This window comes from Vulpes vulpes, chromosome 7, assembly GCF_048418805.1.
Source record: "Vulpes vulpes isolate BD-2025 chromosome 7, VulVul3, whole genome shotgun sequence".
Taxonomy (NCBI): Eukaryota; Metazoa; Chordata; class Mammalia; order Carnivora; family Canidae; genus Vulpes; species Vulpes vulpes.
Genome location: NC_132786.1, coordinates 116,044,766 through 116,066,339, shown reverse-complemented (window position 1 = coordinate 116,066,339; position 21,574 = coordinate 116,044,766). Strand labels below are relative to the sequence as shown.

Below are 21,574 nucleotides of genomic sequence, written 5' to 3'. Positions count from 1 at the left end.
TTATGTTTGTAAGCATGGTTTGAGCATATCTAAAGTGACGGATTAGCTGGCTACAAAATTTATAGCTATTGGTTTTAACTATAAGAAGTAATCAGAAATGTGGAAGCAATGATAAGAAGGCCTTAGTGTACTTTATTCTGTGTTAGGCTTTATGATGTTATTAAAAGGAGTTACAAGTCATTTTTTGGTTATGGTTTATGGCATACAACTAGATTAAATAATGCTGGTCATTTGTTTAGGATTGTAAAAAACCTTTGCATTTGTTCCATTATCTACTTTCAAAATTAGAAAATTCAACCATGTATTTTAGGGCATTGGAGCCTTCCTTCTTGCCTCTTGTTGATCATCTGGATTTGGACTCATTATTGTGCTGCCAAATCGTGGCTGTGTATGTAGGGCCAAAGCCTGTGAATGAAGCTGGGTGCGCCCATGAGAATATATGTACTAGGTACTCCACATTTTCTCTCCAAACCATTACCCTTTTCAGCATTTTGGGGTGCTCAAATACACACTTGACTCATTCACCATATATATGTATTGAGCACTTATAATATGTTAGGCAATATTTAGAGGGTTGAATATATAATGATGAACAAGGCAGACAAGATCCCTGTTCAGAGCTTATATTCTATTAACATTCTTTAAACATAAATAAGAAAATATCAGAATAGTGCCAAGAATGACAAAAGTATAGAGTTACTATCAGAAACATGTTTCTTAGGGGAAATATTATCTATTCCTACCTTGGAAAACCACGTGAAGATACTGCTTTATTTATTCTCCTGCCAACCACAACAGAGAAAACCGGGCTCAGTGATCGACATTTTCTTTAATGTGGATCTTAAATGTATGTGCAAATTGTCTACTTACAACAAAAATAGTATGGTATTAGGGACATCAGGTAATGTATACTCCTAATTATATTTAAATAGGTGTCCATATAGTGATAATAAGTAGTAAGATAAGATAGTCATAATGGTATAATAGTAAGATAATATAGCAATAATGGTATATTTGGTAGTTATAAAAACTAAATATCCCTTTCTTTTTTCAATAGCATCAACTAAGCACCATAATATGTTACTTTAGTATGCTAGATTTAGCTTCAAAGAATAACATTTTCTACCCTGGAAACATCATAGAACTTAATAAACAGTATGTCAAAATTTTTCTTAATTTATGCAATAAAATATAGAACAGCCAAAATGAAAAAAAAATTGGAGACTTTGTCACTATGTATGCATAATTGAATCAAAAATAATTAGTACATTCATTTCAGCACAATTTTATTTTTTGGTTATGTGATTCATGGGAAATATACTTGCTGGTTCTTTAGAGAATGTAGATGTCCCCTAGCTAGTTGGAAATAGTAATGTGAAAAGGAATTAGCATATTCCAGCCTGTACTATGTCCCATTCAGGGTATTAGAGGCTTTCTTTGGTTGTCATTATGACCCCATTTTTACAGTAAAAGAAAGTGAAGATCCAAGCAAATGCACACAGGCAATGTGAAAGCTAAGATTCCATTTCCTGCCCTCTGACTCCCAAGTCCCTTGCAGGCCCTTACATTTGGCAACATGAAGCCTCCTACCTCATCTTCCTGTCATATTTGATGTTTCTGTATGTAAATAAAAGTAATCTCACAGGTAGTTAACTGTCAGGGAACATTTTAGGGGAAAGGCAAGGTAAATTAAATTTGTGGGTCATATCCAAAGGTCATTATAATAATGTTTTAGTTACTTCATGAACTAAAGGATCTAAAATTAGTACATAACTACCTGAATCTTTAGTTTTATATTACTCTATTTGACACCTACAGATTTTAAATTTGGATATGTGTAAATGATAGAAAATAATAATTAACAAAGAGAAGGACAAAGGAAAGAGGACAAATTTTCAAAAAGAAGGGCAGTTTGATACATTTACAATTGCACCCAAAAGCATAAGATACCTAGGAATAAACCTAACAAAAGAGGTAAAGGATCTATACCCTAAAAACTATAGAACACTTCTGAAAGAAATTGAGGAAGACACAAAGAGATGGAAAAATATTCCATGATCATGGATTGGTAGAATTAATATTGTGAAAATGATACTCAAGAATTGAGTCAGGTTTTTGTTGTCATCAAAAACTGTCCCTGACTATTTTTTAATGAATTTCTTATGCAGTACTTTGAAGATTCAACTTTTTTTCCTGATTTTTTTATCGATATTCACCAATGAAATTGAGGTTGTTAGTCATCAAATGAGGTGCATATTTGGTAAGAAAACAATTGAGTAGGGTTCCTGGGTGGCTCAGTCAGTTAGGCATCTACCTTTGGCTCAGGTCCTGGGATCAAGCCCCACATTTGGCTCCCTGCTCTGCGAGGAGTTGACTTCTCCTTCTACTCTTCCCCTCACTTGTGCTCTGTCTCTCAAATAAATAAATAAAATCTTTAAAAAAATAACTGAGTTGGGCGTCCCTGGGTGGCTCAGTGGTTTAGCGCCTGCCTTCAGCCCAGAGCCTGATCCTGGAGTCTCGGGATCGAGTCCCACATCAGGCTCCTTGCATGGAGCCTGCTTCTCCCTCTGCCTGTGCCTCTGGCTCTCTCTCTCTCTCTCTCTCTCTCTCTCTCTGTGTCTATCATGAATAAATAAAATCTTTAAAAAAATGAGTAAAAGAAAAGATATTAAGATGACACATTGTCGTCTTTCTGATTTTCATTATGTTTATAAAATAAATGAGATTAAATAAATAATGTTCTGGAACTGAAAGAGAATCACTGAAAAACCATGGTAATAAGAGTCCACACCATGGACCATTTTTCTTTATGGTTTAAATGAGGTTAAGTTATTTTACATTATTTTTAGGTAATATATTGTGATTTTCATGAGTTAGCGAACAGTGAAAGTTTGATGCCTTTTGGTCAATCTGCATTTTTGAATTTTTTTTTTTAATTTATTTATGATAGTCACAGAGAGAGAGAGAGGCAGAGACATAGGCAGAGGGAGAAGCAGGCTCCATGCACCGGGAGCCCGACGTGGGATTCGATCCTGGGTCTCCAGGATCGCGCCCTGGGCCAAAGGCAAGCGCTAAACCGCTGCGCCACCCAGGGATCCCCCAATCTGCATTTTTGAATAGATTTACAATATGCTGTAGACTTAACAAATGACATTCATATGCCAAAACTAAACTTTCTGACACTTCATTTCATACCTGACATGTATATGATACTTTAAAAATGTAGGATACTGGGGATCCCTGGGTGGCTCAGCGGTTTAGCGCCTGCCTTCGTTCAGCCCAGGGCGTAGTCCTGGGGTCCGGGGGTCGAGTCCCACATGGGGCTCCCTGCATGGAGCCTGCTTCTCCCTCTGCCTGTGTCTCTGCCTCTCTCTGTCTTTCCCTATGTGCCTCTCATGAATAAATAAATAAAATCTTTTAAAAAATGTAGGATACTTGTAGATCATGAGACAACTATATTTCTTCTGTTGACTTTTTTAGCTATATTTTCCAATATAAAGTCACATATTGTGCTTTTCATAAAAGAATACATGTATTTCTTAAACTTAATTTTCTCCCTTACTCTGTGCATTTTGTTTTTAAAGTTCCATATCACAGATCTATTTTGCTTTTCCTCAGGTAATTTATGATTTTCTGAACTATTTGATTTCCAATCCATATGTACTTTTTCATAAATAAATTATAGATTCTTTACAACAATAAACCTAGGATGATTATTGCTTAAAAATGTATATATTGCATAACTTAGGAATTAATAAAGAGCCTAGTTAATTTTTAGTGAATTTACAATCTCTTCATCAGGGAAAGAAACCCTAGGAAATGACTTTGATGATATTAGTAAATGATATTAAGTCTTAGATAATATAGTTCAGATACCTCAAAAATTAAAACTCAAATGCATCAATTTTGGGAAGAATAATGCACTGATATGATGGAAGGGTTACCAGAAAATATTTTGCCATTTGTCCCCCTTTGGATTAATCCGTGCTTTTTTTTTTTTGGCTTATTTATCATATAAATTTTGCTTCAACATACAGTGTTATAGTTTTTATTTCCCTGACTTTAAGGAAGTTTTTAATGGTCCATGGTTTTTAAGGCAAACATTTACATTTCTAAGTTGTTAGTGATTTTTAAACACATTTATTGAGTTGCAATTCACAAATTATACAATTCACTCATTTAATATATACAATTCAGTGGTTTTTAGTGAATTTACAGATACATGCAACCATCTAGTCTGTACTAGAACATTTTCATTGTTTCTAAAAGAAATCCAGGACCTGTTAGCTTTCACCCCACTTCCTCCCATACCTTCTGCCTAAGAATCGCAAAGTACAGTTGATTTTTGTATATTGATTTTGCATCCTGAAACCTTAAGGAACTTATTAGTTCTAATAGCTTTCTAGTGGATTCTTTAAGATTTTCAATATCCAAGATCATGTTATCTGTGAACAGAGTTGTTTTTACTTCTTCCTTTCTAATATGGATGCTTTTTATTTCTCTTTCTTGCCTAATTGTTCTGGCTAGTACCTCTAGTACAGTGTGTTAACTAGATTTGGCAAGACCAGGTATCCTTCCTTTGCTTCTGATCTTATGGGGAAGCATCCCATATTTTCACCATTATGTATTTTCATAGATGCCCTTTTTCACATTGAGGATGTTCACTTCCATTACTAGTTTGTTGAATGTTTTATGGTTTTTTGGGATTTTTTCCCCCTGTGGAAGGGTGTTCAGTTTTTGTCAAAGGCTTTTTCTGCATCTATTGAGATGATTATGTGATTTCTGTTTTTTATTATTTTGGTTTGAAGTACTACATTAATTGATTTTTCAGATATTGAAATCAACCTTGTATCTCTGGGATAAATCCCATTTGAAAATGGAGTAATCTTTTTATACATTGTTATATTCAGTTTGCTAGCATTTTATTGGTCTTTTTTGTATTATATTCATAAGAGATATTTGTGTCTTTCTTGTGATGTTTTTGTTTGGTTATGGTATCAGGGAAAAACTGGCCTCATAAAATGAGCTAGAGTGTATTTCCTCCTCTTATCTTTTGTGAGAGTTACTGAAGAAATGGTATTAATTCTTAATATGTTTGGTGTACTGTCAGAATAGCTAAAATTAATAACAAGCAACAACAAGCAAATTAATAACAAGCAACAAGTATTAGGATATTGAAAAAGGGGAATCCTTTTGCACTGTTGATGGGAGTGCAAACTGGCGCAGCCACTCTGGAAAACAGTATGGAGGTTCCTCAAAAAGTTAAAAATAGAACTAACCTATGATCTAGCAATTGTACTACTAGGTATTTACCCAAAGGATACAGAAATACATATTCAAAAGGCTATGTGCACCTTGTCGTTTATAGCAGCACTATCAGTAATAGCCAAACTGTGGAGAGAGCCCAAATGTCTATCCAATAATGAGTGGATAAAGAAGATGTGGTATATATATATCTACAACAGAATATTTCTCAGCCATCAAAAAGAATGAAATCTTGCCATTTGCAATGACAGAGGTGGTGCTAGAGAGTATTATGTTAAGCAAAATAAATCAGAGAAAGAGAAATACCATATGATTTTACTCATATGTGGAATTTAAGAAACAAAACAGATGAACATATGGCAGGGGAACAAGAGACAGGGAAGCAAACCATAAGAGGCTCTTAATGATAGAGAACAAATGGGTTGATGGAGGGAGGTGGGTGGGATGGGCTAGGTGGATGATGGGTATTAAGAAGGGCACTTGTTATGATGAACACTGGGAGTTTTATGTAAGTGATGAACCACTGAATTCTACTCCTGAAGCCAGTATTTCACAGTATGTTAACTACCTAAATTTTAATAAGATTTCCATGAAATAAGAAAAAAAAATGTTTGGTGTAATTTAATGGAGAAGCCATCTGGATCTGGGCATTTTTTTTATTGCTACTTTAATCTTTCATTTTTTTAAAAAAAATTATTTATTTATTTGAGAGACAGTGTGAGAGAGAGTGAACCATCAGAAGGAGAAGCAGACTCCCTGCTGACTAGGGAGCCCAACCAGGGGATGGGTGGGGAGCTGCCCATGGTTGGACTTGCTCCCAGGACCCTGAGCTGAAGGCAGATGCTTAATTGCCTGAGCCCCCCCTTGCCCTTAACCTTTCATTTCTTGTGTGTCTTTTCATATTATCTGGGTTTTTGTTTTTTGAGACAATTTCAGTATAGTTTGTGTCTTTTTAGGAAATTGTCCATTTTATCTAAATTATCATACATGATGCCACACATATTGTTCATAGTTTTACTTTATAACCTTTATTTTTGTAGGATCAGCAGTAATTCCCCCTCTTTCAGGGTAAGTTCTACTTTATGTAAATAATGCCTTAATAAAGAAGTAAAAACAAAATTATTGTCTTAACCTATTTTTAAATTTAGTTTTTATAAAGAAACACTCCTATTTCCTCCTCTAGTATCTAGTACTACCACACTTAAAACACTTCTGATGCTAGATGTATGGTCCCTATACTGACCGATTCTCTAATACCAGCCTGATGTCATCCAGTTCAGCTCCATTTTAACACCATCTACCTGGAGTTAGTGTTAGATCTCACAAGTTAGGAGTTCAGCTCCCACTTCAGATACCACTAAGTTCCACGTTTTCACCTATACTTGTGACCCACCAAACATAAATCAGGGTTCCCACTAATCTCTCATCAGGTTAAACAGTTTGCTAGAGTGGCTCACAGAACTCAGGGAAACACAGACTTCTATTTACCAGTTTATTATATAATAAAGAATCTGATGAACAGCCAGATGGAAGATGTAGTTAGGGTGAGGTCTGAAAGGGTCCTGAGTGCAGGAGCCTTTGGCATGTGGATGTGTTACCGATCCAGGAGCTCTCTAAACCTTTCAATTTTAACCTGGATTTCTATGGAGGCTTCATTACATAGGCATTATTGATTATTACTCAGTCTTCAACTTCTTCCCCTCCCCAGAGGATGGGATGGGGGAGCTGAAAGTTCCAAGCTTCTAACCGTGGCTTGGTTTTTCTGGTGACCAGCCTCTATCCTGAAGCTATCCCAGAACCCACCAAGAGTCACTTCTTTGAACAAAGATGCTCCTATCACCTAGAAGATTCCAGGGGATTTAGGAGCTCTGTGTCAGAACCTGGGATCATAGACCAAATATTAGAATAAAGGTGCTCCTAGCACTGTATCATGTAGGAAATTACAAAGGCTTTAGGAGCTCTGACCAGGAACTGGGAGCAAAGACAAAAATACTCATTATGTCACAATATCAAAATCTTCATATCAACTCCTTTAGGATAGATAATCTTCACTTTAGAGAAGAAGAACTCAAAACATGGAAAAACATGAGGGCTTACCTTGATGCCAGGGGGAAAGGCAGGATCTTTTTCATTCAGACTTGGTTTTGTTTTCATCTCTTCTGGAGGAAAATTGGATTTTAAGTTTAACTTTTAAAATTCAAAAGTCAGAAAGCTGACTTCCTATTGCTTGTTAAGGTAAAAGTTTTCAGTCTCTTATTATGGATAATGGCTTTTGTTCTAGAAGTTAGACCTGTCTATTGGTGTTAACTCAGCTCCTCCTGAACTGACATAACAGCAAGTACTTGGACTATTCTGAAGCCTCTTTGAGTGGGTGAGAAAAGTTCGTAGTAACTGTGGGATAGAGTAAGATGGTATTTATTTATTTATTTATTTTTAATGTGGCTAAGCCAGGATGGGGGAAGTGTTGGCTGTTATAATGTTTTCCTTGACCTTCTGCTAGCCCTCATACTGAATGAGTCAGACATGGAGACAAAAGGTTACAGGGGGCTCTGGAGTTAATCCTAATCCGTCTACATACAGCTGAGATATATAGTGTTACGAAGACTCTGAAATGAAGGCAGTAGTTTTTCCTGATTTTCACTTAATTTTTGATATATAAATGTTATATATATTTTGAAAATCCTTTTCAGTTTAATAGAGCTTAATAGTTGGTTTCATAAAATGTAAAGTCTCTTTAAGGCAATAAGAAACTATTCAGTGCCTGTTGTATGCCTCGTATTCATTCTACCGGGGGTCTTATCTATCTTCGATTTGTTGGCTTTTTATTCTTTATTGGAAAGTCCAGCCCACTTAGAGGAATTCTTTAAATGCTAAGCTTTATATATGTACACCTTCCTTGCCTTTCATATTTTCCTGTGACCATTTACTGCACATATATTGATTTGAAATATCTTTCAGATTTCTTTCTCGGCAGTTTTAATTTGTGCATCTTTGCCAAGAAGGGATTATATTTGTTGCCATGCACATGCTTTATGGGGCTATGTTCTTTTTTTTCAATAATTGTTTTACTAGAGTCAATAGGAGGCTGGTTAATAGTTTTTCATATGGTAATAGAATTTTCTGAAGCAGAGAAAATGTAATTGTGAAATTTAAAAATAAGCAAACAAGGGCCAGAAGATTTAAGCAGTATATTTCCTGTAAGTACTGTGAACTTTGAAACAAGCAATATGTTTTTGCATTGGGTGAGGTAGTAACTTAAAAAATAAAACATACAATAAAAATAGAGATTATAGCTGTAGGCGGTATGCATATAAAGATGCTTATGTGTGTGCATGGTAATATGTTGTTTGATCAGGAGTTAAAAGACTAGGTTTTGTCACTCACCAGCTGTAAGAAATCATTAAACCCCTGTCTGCCTCAGTTTTCTGGTTTGTAATAAAACTTACCTTGCCCATCTCATTTCTAAAGAAATTAGATGAGATTAACTATGTGAAAGGACTGAAAATGATAGAATTGTTAAATTGTGAAATATTGTTATATGTCTGTGTTTATAGCCAATTCACTATTGATTGTAGTGTCATTTTAATGAGTCTGAGGCTAGGTTCCTAAGGTTAAAGAAAATATTTTTGGGGCTTAGTCAGTTAAGTGTCTGATTTCAGCTCAGGTTGTGATCTTAGGGTTCTGGAATTGAGCCCATATGGGGCTGTGCTCAGTGAGGAGTCTGCTTCGCCCTCTCCTTCTGCCCCTCCCCATGTAAATAAATAAAAGCTTTAAAGAAATAAAAATGTTCTTATATGACTGTGTGTGTGTGTGTGTGTGTGTGTGTGTGTGTGTGTGTAATTTTACTTTATGATATTAGACACATAGTGAAATCTAAGGATGGGATTCCATATAGATGAATGCCCATGAGAGGTACCTATTTGTGAGAAGTGTTGATATTTAGAATTCATTTGAAGAGATGTTTAAAGCGATCAGTAACCATTGTTACATTAATATATTTAGCCTCACTAAAGGTAGATATTTTTAGAATAGTTTGAAATTTTAAATTTCTTTCCCTTTTTGGAGATAGAAGATCATGAAATGATGTAACAGAGAAAGGCTGATTATTGTTTGTGATTCTCTAAAATGTTATAACAATCTTATAAGCCTTATATTTGAACCTCATTTTCTTGATAGATATGCTCTATAATTAATAAATCTTCAACTCTTCTTATTTTCGTTTAATATATGAATTACATTTCACTCCTGGCTTGTGCTTCTGATAATAACATTAACATCCTAGGATGCACCCCGTATCTGCTCTTCTGCTAGGGATTGGAAGTGACACTGTTACTCCAGATATGCATTCATCTTACTCTCTGATGGGGAACATACAGGTTATAGTTTATTATTCAACAACTATGAGGAGGAAACGATTGCATAGATCCCTAAACCATTGTGGTAGTCACAAGTTGTTCAAGTAATATATAAAAAGCACAGACTTTCTTGGCAGAATTTTTCTTCTATTGTGCACATACAGCCTTAACATTCTCAGTATCTTTAAAAAATTTGAGAAGTAGCTCATAAGGAACCTGTGCCAGAATGAATGTGAGAGGCTACAGCGTAGACAAGTAACTCAGTGATTTAGGTTATCTCAACTTAACATCTTGGAACAGCAGGGTTTATTTATTCCCATGCCAGCACTTGTACTCAGTCCTTTGTAAATTGTTACAGGAGATTATCTGAACTCTTCTATAGAAATTGTTAATAATAGCCCTGCCGTTGTGCCCCTGATAGCATGTATGTGTAGCACTTGATTAACAAATACATCGGAAGTACCTAAATGGCAGCCGTAATAACTATGTGATGTGTTTGCCATCATTTTACAGTTGAGGAAAATAAGGCAAAGAGAAGTTGTGTTCACTTTTCGCATAGGGACTAGCAGAGCCACGTGTTAAATTCTCCAGGGTCCAAGCTCTTAACTATTACCCTATGCTGCCTTCTAGTAATTTAAACAAATTATTGGTTATGTTAAATACCATTTCACTTGGAAAATATAGAGGTACCCTTCATGTTACCAGTGAGGAAAGTATACCATGGGGCATACTAGTTAATGCTTGGGAGCATTCGCAGTCGAGTAGCATGTGATCATGTGGGAGAGGGAAATGCTCATACACATTTGCAGTTTTTTCAGTTTACCTTATGCTCAGAATGTTGCTTGTGGTGGGTGAAAATGGTAATCTTACCATTCTTTGTATAATTAAGTAACTTAATTACTTAAGAGTGAGACATTTTAGCTGAATTGTGCATTGATTCTATTAGATTCCATGCACTATTACGAACATAGAACACACAGTGGAAATTAATACTGTACCATGATGGCCTTGTGAGCAACGTGGCCTTTGGCAAGTAATTTCTTGTGTGAGTGTATAAGACTCTTGGTCTATAAAATGGATTATTCTGCTCACATTACGTTGTGCAATGAGTTCTTAATTATGAGTTACACATAACACAATTAAGTATAATAAAATAAAAATTAAGCAAGCATACTCCTACTTGATGCCAAATTAATGCTTAATTAGATATTGAATCATTTTTTTCATTTTTCCTTTTTGCATCAGCTACTAATTTTGTGTATTAATTCTTAAGTTTTCATTCATGCAGAAAGTTGTTTAGAAGTGTCTTTCAGAAATCATTTGGTAAAAAATCAATTTATTGGGAAGTGCAGTATTTGACAGATAGGCTTGTATTTTATCTATTAAGTTTTTAGATGCCATTGTCTAATTATGTTAAATTCTGCAAAAGGAAATTCAAGTTATTAAAATTCTTTCTCTGATTGGAACAGTTTGGTTAATGATGTTAATGCTTTGAGAGAAACTTCTACTTCTAGGAGATTAGAATCTCCTGGGGCTTTTATGACCTAAACTCTCAGTTATTCTTTACTGGAATTCTTACTGACTTCATGTATTGTTCATTTGTCTGTAGCATATGGTGCAATAACAGTCCCTCAGCAGGTTACGTTTCCCTCTTTGCCATATAGAAAACAATAGTAGTCCAACATTACCTCCATTGTCAGCACAGTGGTTTTTCCAACACTTTACCATGCATTTTCTGCCTTTTTGTTAATTTCAAGTTGATTTTAATTAATTTGATGGTATGTTGCCTTTTAAAAATGTTTTTATTACATAGCATATACAAGTCCAGATTGAAGAAGTGTTGACAGAGATAAGAAATTACATCATAGAGTGTTTCAATTTCTAGATTAAATTCAGTATTAAATCCAACATCAGTAATAAATAAAGCTGCTAAGTTTCATTTCTTTTTTCCTCAAAAAACTTGAAGTTGAGTGGATTCTGCTTCAGACTCAGCACTATGGTGCATATTTGTATCATGAAAATCTCTTACATTTCATATTGTTTAACAAACAGATTTAGCAAGTGACATATATGATTTCTTTATTTTCACAATATAGTCTCAGCAATACTCATGTTTACAGTATGGAGGAGATTCTTCAGGGCCTATATTACTTTCTTGATTGAGGTTAATACTGTTTTCTGTTAAGTCAGAGAAAAACTTATCAAATGCCTGTGCCCATTTTTCACCAAACTCACGTTTCACTCATTGTTTTCTTCAAGTTACGGATTTCTTGTTCCATTTCCACCCCTGACCTTACTTTATTACCTGGCCCTTATCTTTTAATATTTTTTTTTGAGTCATAGATTTATTTATTTATTTTGAATTTGCAAAGACATATTGCTTTATTATTATTATTTTTTAAAATTATGGCATAATTAACATACCATAAAATTTACCATTTTGTGTACAGTTCAATGATTTCCTTAGTCTTTTTACAATTTTGTGAAACTGTCACCCCCCTATCTAAATCTAGAATATCTTCACTACCCAGGAAACCCTATGCCTACTGGCAGTCAATCCCCATTCTGCATTCTCTCAGCCCTTGGTCACCACTAATCGACTTCCTCTGTATGGATTTGTCTATTCTGAACATTTCTTCTACTTTTTTGTTTTAATTCTTGATTTAATATTTTTTAGTTACATTTCTGTCTGCTTTTAGTGTAAGCTACCTGATTTTTGTTTTGTTTTGTTTTGTTTTGAAGTAGCAGGATTGTAATTGAGAAGAAAAATTGTTCATGCGGTTTCTTGTCTAACGAGCATTTTAAGACATACCCTAAGCAAATCCCAGCCTGATCAGGATGTTAAGTTTCCTTCAGGATTTTAGGCTTCTCCCCTTAAATTCTTCTGTTATAAACATTATGACTGTAGTCTTTAAACATCAAATGTTATGTAATGTGTTTTTCATAAACGTTGGATTGACCATGTTCTTTTTTGAGGCAGAAAAATCTTGAGCCCTGGGAGTAGAGGCAGAAAAGCCTTGCATGATTTATGCTCTACAGATTGTCCCTTAGTAGTTGTGTTTGCCTTTCTGGGCTTTAAAAGCAAACATGTAAAGTTTTGTTGTGTGATATTTATAAAATTAGGAGATTCAGATATCATTTCCCTTGATATCACTGATTCCCAACATTAGTTTTATGTGATCCCAATAGTTTCTAGTAATTTCAGGGTGGTACAATATTGAAAATGCCTTATGAGAAAGGGGAAAGTGTAATACGTGTAATTTTAAATATAAATATGTACCATCTGGCTGTGTGTATGTCTCTTGCATGCATATTCTTCTTTTCAGGAAAGGGTAGTCAAAGTGCTTGTGACAGAAATTGATTTACATTCATTGCTTTATACTTAGAAAAATTTTGAATTCTTGTACTGATTACTAGAGGCAAAAATGGACCAATGAAGTGCAATTATACACTCATAAGTTTTTTTCTTGCCTTGTGAGCAACTGGAACTATTTAGAATAGCCTGATTTTAAGATAAAATCACTGTCTTTTAAATACTGTGATCATGTATCTCAAGCTTCATTTTTCTGTTGTAAGAATCTTTCCAAGTACAAGAAAACAATTGTAGGCAAAGTGATACTATTGGTGAACTAGGAGCTTGGAAGGTAATAACAGGAAATCTCAGACCTTGTTATTTAGACATGCCAATAAATGGGTAGGTTTGTAGGGTTGTCATTGCTAGAGCTACTCTGCCTATTAGATTCCATTCCATGTGCCCTTCCAAAGCTCCTAGTTTCTTCTGGAAACAACTGCCCAGCTTTAGTTCTTTTTTTTTAAGATTTTATTTATTTATTCATGAGAGACAGAGAGAGGCAGAGACACAGGCAGAGGGAGAAGCAGGCTCCATGCAGGGAGCCCGACGTTGGACTCGATCCCGGGACTCCAGGATCATGCCCTGGGCTGAAGGCTGCGCTAAACCACTGAGCCACCCGGGCTGCCCCTAGTTCTTAAAGATATTTACCTAAAGTTTTGTATTGTGAACTCCTCTTCTGGCCTCAGCCTTCTTTCAAACAACTCTGTTTTGGCCTTTATGTTTCCTCCAGTTATTCCAGACTTTTGCCCTGCCATGATCATCTGGAGTAACTGAAGAAGTAAATGTCTCTATTCTTCAATTGGCCTTTATATGCTTGCCAATCCACCTGTTGATTGCACAACCAAATTCCCTGGTTTGGAAGTTGCCTTGATTTCTCAGCTTAGTATTCAGGTCTTCTGGTGGAAGAGGAACTAACAAATTAACCAAGAAAGAGAACTTTTTTCTTTGTAGGAAAGGATTCTCAGAATTAGTTTTTTTTTTCCCCCTCCAAGTGCTAATCCATATTATGTGTCAAAATATAATTGTTTGAGCAGGTTTTCCTTGTTAAACTTTAGGTTGCTTTTTAAAACAAATCTTGAATGTAAGCATAGGCATATATAAAGAAAAAAATTAGATGTGAATATATTTCATCAAGAGTATATATGCATTATTACAAATACTTTAAAAAATCTTCTGTATACATCTCTCTTTTCTGAACCTGAATTATTTAAGGTGTTTTTAAAATCTAATAAAGAAATCTAAATCAATAAACACCATTATAGACATAGCGAAAGAGTAGAATCACTGGATCTTATAGAAATGTGGAAATACTAGTGTGCCAGGAAGTTTATGACACTTCTTCATGAATTAATTTTGTTTTGGGTTTTATTGTATCCATCCAAAAGATGTTGAAGTCCTAATCCTGAGCACTTGTGACTATGACCTTATTTGGGAAAATAGTCTTTATTGATGACCAAGTTAAGATGAGGCCATTAGGGTGGGCCCTAATCCAATATGACTTTTCCTATAAAAAGCAGAAGCTTGGACTCAGAGACACAGGGAGCATGCCCTCTGAAGATTGAAATTATGCTGCCATAAGCTAAGGAGAGCCAAAGATTGCCAAACCGGCAAACCAATGGAAGCTAGGAAAGATGCATGGAATTGATTCTTGCTCACAGCCTTCGGAAGAAAACAAACCTGAAGATACCCTAATTTTAGACTTTTAGTAGTCTCCAGACTCTGAGACAGGACATTTCTATTTATTTTGCCACTCAGTACTTTGTTATGGTAGCCTTAGTCGACTAACACAGGTTTAATTCAATAACACGTAGTCTGATATCCATTTGAGAAGCCATAGCAACTTTATTTTTAGTGTCAGTTGTAGAGTCTAGACTATTTCTCTTGACAAATTACTTTCTATAGAATGAATGCAGGGAAAGGCTATCATTTACAACCTTGCTTGAAAGGTATACAAGTAGATCTTTAAGATTATCTTTAGATCTGTTTTTTAAATTAAGGAAGTCTTTGTTAAGTCAAATCTATATAGCAGTATGGAAGATGCAGGGGTAAAACAGCAAAAATAAATTTAGCATAGGTCAATAAGTATATACATTTGCCCAGAAAGAAATGTAAGCTGGCTAAGCAGCAAGACTCCTTTCTTCTTTAATGATGTGCTGGTTTAAAATGCACTGACCTACTCTCAACCTGTAAGACTGGCTCACGTTCAAACCTCCTGTTTATAGATGCTGCTAGGTGGTTTGCTTAGCAACATACTTAATGGGACCACAGGGAATTTGCTTTTCCAGTTAAATAAGTTTAGAATGCTCAAATAAAAGCAAAGGTTCAGATTAAAAAAAAAAAAAAAGAAAGAAAAGAAAAAAATTAAGAAATATCACAAGTAAAATCCAATCATGGATAATTATATCATGTGCAAATATTTTTTGTGAATGTACATAAATAATTTTAACACTCAAAATTAAATATATATTTTTTTTGCAGAAAACATATCCAGTAGAAAAGGAGGTATCAGATTTCACCAGAAGGCTTTAAATATCCAGTATCCTTTAAATATACCTAAATGAATTTATAAAGAAGAAAACCTGGGGGGATCCGTGGGTGGCTCAGTGGTTTAGCACCTGCCTTCGGCCCAGGGTGTGATCCTGGAGACCCAGGATCAAGTCCCACATCAGGTTCCCTGCGTGGAACCTGCTTTTCCCTCTGCCTAGGTCTCTGCCAATCTCTCTCTCTGTCTCTCTCTGTCTCTCATGAAAAAATACATAAAATCTTTAAAAAAAAAAAGGAAAACCTTTTTTTTTAATTTAAAAATAGTAAATTATGGGATGCCTGGCTGGCTCAGTGAGTAGAACATGGGGCTCTTGATCCTGAGGTCGTGAGTTCAATTTCCATGTTGGTCATAAAATCTACTTATTTTATGTATTTATTTGTTTGTTTGCTTAAAGATTTGTTTATTTGAGAGAGAGAGAGACAGAGAGAGAGAGAGAAAGCCTGTGCAAGTGGATGGAAGGGCAGAGAGAGGTAGAGAGAGAATCTCAAGCAGGCTCCATGCCCATTGTGGAGGTGAATGTAGGCTTGATCTCACAACTCTGAGATCATGACCTGAGCTGAAATCAAGAGTCAGACGCTTAACTGACTGAGCCACTCACATGCCCTAGAACCTACTTTTAAAAAAGTAAAATTAAATAGATAAATCACCAACTCTATTAATAATAAAAATAGTAAATCATTTTGTCAGTATTGAGCTTTTGCAGATTGACACTTTAATGGGGCTGGGATCTTACCAGGGGTGTGACCCTGTATGTTAGAAATGACACTAGTGTTAGTTCAAGTCTTTGTGTGTAGAGGAGGCGTGGAGTAGACAAAATCACTTGTGCTCAAAGTATGCGGTTTTTATAGGCTACAGTTGAGGCCTAGTTGAGAAGAGGGCTTAGAGAAGCCTGATTAGAGTTTGGTCAAGCAAAGGATTTTTGTCAAGAATATATGCAGCATTAGGGCTTGGAGACTACCCACAATGTGTAAGAAAGAGAACTCAAGATCTAGAATCTTCTTTATTTCACAAACATGACTATTGTAAAGGAAAAATCAATTTATAAACAGATAATAGATGCATCTTCATGAAGATTGTGCCCTCCCTTAACTGAGCATGGCCTCAGATGATTCTAATATGTATTTTTACAAAGTTTAGTATATGTGTATTGTACTCATATTTCAAAAATATTTAAATTCAATTTTTTAAAAAGATTTTACTTATTTATTCATGAGAGACACAGAGAGAGAGAGTCAGAGATACAGGCAGAGGGAGAAGCAGGCTCCATGTGGGGAGCCTGACGTGGGACTCGATCCCAGGTCTGCGGGATCGCGCCCTGGGCCGAAGGCAGGCGCTAAACCACTGAGCCACCCAGGGATCCTGAGTCCCAATTTGATTAACATATCCTATGTTACTAATTTGGGAGGTAGAATTTAGTGATTCATCAGTTACATAATCAAATAATCATACTTGAAGTGCTCTCCTTAATGCCCATCACACAGTTACCCTCTCCCCTCCACCCATCCCCCGCTGGCAACCCTCCATTTGTTCCCTGTAGTTAAGATGCCACATTTTCCCTTTCTATTCAGGCAAAACTTCTTTTCTGTTTTTAATCACATATGACTCTGCAGAGAGTGTATAGTTATTTGAGGTCATTGCTTCTTGAGATGATTTTAGGGACAAATTCCAATATAAATCTAATCAAATAAAAGTTTATTAAGTTTCTTCAAATTTTATTTCTTCAGGTATTGGTCACTTGTAAAACCCTTTGGAACCACATACATGTATGCATTAAGGGAGATGTAGAAGACACAACAAAAAGCTAGTAATCAACAATTTGTTTACTAATAAGTGTAGAAGTACTGGTATGATCTTACTTCTGGTTTACAATAATTGATTATATGATTTCAATAAAAAGTTCTAAGGTGCTGATTCAGAGCAGAAGACCATTATTTGGACTACAGTTAGATATGTAACAGTTATTGCATGCTGACTCATATATGGTGGCGATATAGCCTCAGAATTCTATTTAAGGCATATACTAATATAAAACTTAAAAAAAAAGTTGGGTCCTTTACTTGAAGTAGAAACATTTTATATTGTCAAATCATCTTATGTATAGACCTGTCAATGAAAGTATGTACTACTAAAATGCATGAGTTGTTTCTTGGCTACCAAAAGACAATAAACATTTTATTGGATAGAATTTTTTAAAAACCTCAAACTTTGTAGCTAATGAGTATCCTGAAGTATTTCTGTAACTCTTTTAACCAAATCGATATTTATTAATGTTACCCATACTGTCCACTTAGAATACTAATTACTCAGATTCTTGAATTCTTAAATGTGCTGAAGGGTTGGCAGAATTTGAATATGCTGTGTTAGGATATCTAACAATTCATCATTAGCAATTACTCCTGAAGGTTTTGTGATAAATGCCTTTTTCTTTTTCTGGTTTTCTAACAGTTTTTACTACAACTAGGTGTTAGATCTCAAATGCTTTTTCTGCACCTGTTGAGCTGACAACGATTTTCTCTTTTAACCTGTTAATGTTATCAGTGACATTTATAGATCTTTTAGTGGTAATCCCCTTTGCATTCCTAGAAGTTTATCTTATTTAAACAAAAGTGTTTTTATGTGTTACTGGAGTTTTAAAAAATATTTGTTCACTATACCTGTATCTACATGCACAAATGAGATGAGCATATTATTTTTCTGCTATCTGGTCATTTTCTGGTTTGTTATCAAGATTATATTGGCTTCATGGAGTTGAGAAATAAATCACTCCATACTTTCTCTCCCACTCCCTTGTTTTTTGCATTCTCTGGAAAACTTTATGACTGAAATGGTTTGTTTATTGCAAGTCTGATAAAACTTGCATCTAAAATCTCGATTCTGGCATACTTGTGTGGAAAACTTTTTAAGCTAGTAATTCCATTTCTGTAATAGTTGTAGATATATTGGGATTTTAATTTTTTCTTGGGATTGATATTTTCATAAAGATTTATCCATATCATGAAAGTTTCCCAAATTGCTGGAAGACGAGTATTCATGGAATTATCTTATTTTTTTGTATTTTTTAATTGGAGTTCGATTTGCCAACATATAGTATAATATTTTTAAATTGTTATGTCTCAGATTATGTTCTATTTCTCATTCTTAATATTTATTTGGCCTCTCTTATCAATTTTTCAAACTCATCAAAGGTTTATCTGAATACCTTGTGTTTTTTAAAGATTTACCTTTGATCTTAGTGATTCCCTAATTAATTTTTACTTTCTATTTATTTCTTGTCCTTTATTATGACATTTCTTCAATTAAATTTAATTTTTCACTAACTTCCTAAGTGCCACACTTAACTTCTTCATATCTTCATTGGTCAATTTTAAACAGAATTAGAATTTTCCAAACTGAGTGCTAAAATATCCTTTACAAATTATGTCATTCAGTAGGTGAAGAACCAGACACTTAAAGCTGCACTGTGGTACTACTAGCTATGGAGCACTTGCAATACAGCCAGTCTGAACAGAGATGTGTCCTAAGGTGTAAAATACACATTGCATTTTGTTTTGTTTTGTTTTGTTTTGTTTTTATTTTTTATTTTTTTGGATTTTGAAAAATAAGATGCAAAAGAATACAAAACATCTCATTAATAAATTTTATATTGATTACATGTTGGGAGTTATAATATTTTGATTATATTGGATTAAATAGTGTGTATCATCAAATTTACTTTCACCTTTAATTCTTTTTTACTTTTTAAATGTGGCTATTAGAAAACTTAAAACTACATGTATGGCTTACCTTAAATATCTGGTGAACCGTGCTGGTCTTCTTGTATACTTTCATGGCGAATTGGTAAGAAACTGATTAACAAAACCCAGGCCTGTATATTGCCTATTTAAAGCACAAAAAATAATTTATTTTCTTCTCTTCTCTTTTGTTCAGTGAGTTTATTTTTGCTAGCTGAGTGTTTTCTTAATTTGGAGAAGTTATAAAATCTAACAGGAAGCGCTATTGTTTTCTCGAGTAAAACATATGAACCAGATAAAGTGTTAAATTATAAGCATTATGAGCAACATTCTGAACAGAAAATACTCTTAGTTAGTAGAATGCTTCCCAAAACATTTTAGTTTATTATTATTTTTAAAGATTTTATTTATTTATTCATGAGACACACACACACACACACACAGAGAGAGAGAGAGAGAGAGGCAGAGACACAGGCAGAGGGAGAAGCAGGCTCCACACAGGGAGCCTGACGTAGGACTCGATCCCGGGTCTCCAGGACCAGGCCCTGGGCCAAAGGCAGGCACCAAACTGCCAAGCCACCTGGGCTGCCCCATAAAACATTTTAAATTTCAAAAAGTTATAATTTTAAATGACCAAGTTTAGAATTTCTGAAAGTACATTATGACACTCAGAGAAATAAATATCTTTCGTTATTAAACATATGTTTAGAGAAGAAGATGAGTGTCAATTTAATTATGGTCATGCTCATTTCATTGATAGTATAAATTTGGGTGAATTTACAAAGCATCTGTTGGAGAATGGTTAGACCCACCTCTGATTTCAAATTACATTTTGTGTTATGCCTGGGCTGAATAGTTTGCGATGGAGCCTTGGGTTTTACTTTACAGAACAGCTTGTTTTTCAGTTTGATAATTAAAAGGAAAAACTGGAGTAAACTATCCTATTTATTATCTACATTATCTAATGGAATACATATTTGTGAATCTTAGAGAAAATGTATAAACAGTATAGTTTCTTACCTGTTTAGAATCAACATCATAGAGTGTTCTATAGCATCCATGAATATGGCAATGTTCTAAAATAACTGAAAGCAGTGTGATTTGAAAAATTAGCATTTTGGATAGAAGTTAAATTTGCATTTCATAACAGTTTTTCATTCTAAAATTACACTTTGCAATTGTAAAAGCACATAATTACCTCGAAGCTTAATTACCACTACTTTCTGTATGAAGTGAAAAGTGTTTAGTTGTAAGTGCTATAATGGATGATATTACACAATTAAAAAATCTCACCCTTATGAATTGTGTGTTGACTGTCTGTCATTGGTGTTGGGTTTATTTTGTATTCAACACTGGAGATTATCCATATATGTGTGTGTGTGTGTGCGTGCGCGCATCTGTCTTCCTCTATTTGTCTATCTATCATCTATCTATCTATCTATCTATCATCTATCTATCTATCTATCTATCTATCTATCTATTTATCAGACTGCTTTGAAGAGCTGAAAATACTGAAATAAGTTTTCTTTGACATAAAAAATGCAATAATCTTATTTTATAGGTTTCTAATTCTGTGTCAAAATATGTGTTTGCTTCTTGAACAGTAAAAAGTTAGAATAAAATGTTCCTTTTGTATATAGAATGTGGGTCCAGAGATCGTTCACATGGTAAAAAACTAAAAGAATTTGTACTAAAAGAATAAACAGGGAGACAGTAATGCCTTTGAGTTGTGTCATCACTGAGGTTATATTTTTCTTCCCCCTGCTTGTGCTACCATGTAGCTGAATAAGTTCCTATAAGTATTTAATAATCAGGGTTCCCTGGGTGGTTCAGTGGTTCAGCGCCTGCCTTTGGCCCAGGGCGTGATCCTGGAGTCCCAGGATCTAGTCCTGCTTCGGGCTCCTGGCATGGAGAGCCTCTGCCTCCATGCCTCTCTCTCTCTCTCTCTCTCTCTCTCTATGTCTATCATGAACAAATAAATAAAAAATCTTTAATAAAAGTATTTAATAATCAATAATTGTCTAGAGATTATTAAATACTTCTTTGAACTTACAAGATGTGTTTCATTATTAGATTATATTTTTTCTTCCTCTGTTGGACCTTATAATTGTATAGTATAATGCTGTTTTCAAAATGGAAGATAAAGTTCTATCACCTGATAAACTTTTACCTTTTCCCATTCTTTGCAGAGTGTGTTCTGTCATGCAGGAAAAATCAATTTTTATTAATGGATGCTTAGGATAATTCATAACAGAAATGTAAAGAAATTTTTACTAGGAGATAGATCTAGAAAGTGATAGATTTGTTGGACAGATTTCAGTAATAC

The 21,574-nt window shown here is 34.7% G+C and overlaps 1 protein-coding gene across 6 annotated transcripts in view; it reads left to right on the top strand.

Moving 5' to 3' along the window:
* Positions 1–21,574, top strand: part of IMMP2L (inner mitochondrial membrane peptidase subunit 2) — an 848,028-nt gene that overhangs the window by 353,004 nt on the left and 473,450 nt on the right. The window lies entirely within an intron of this gene.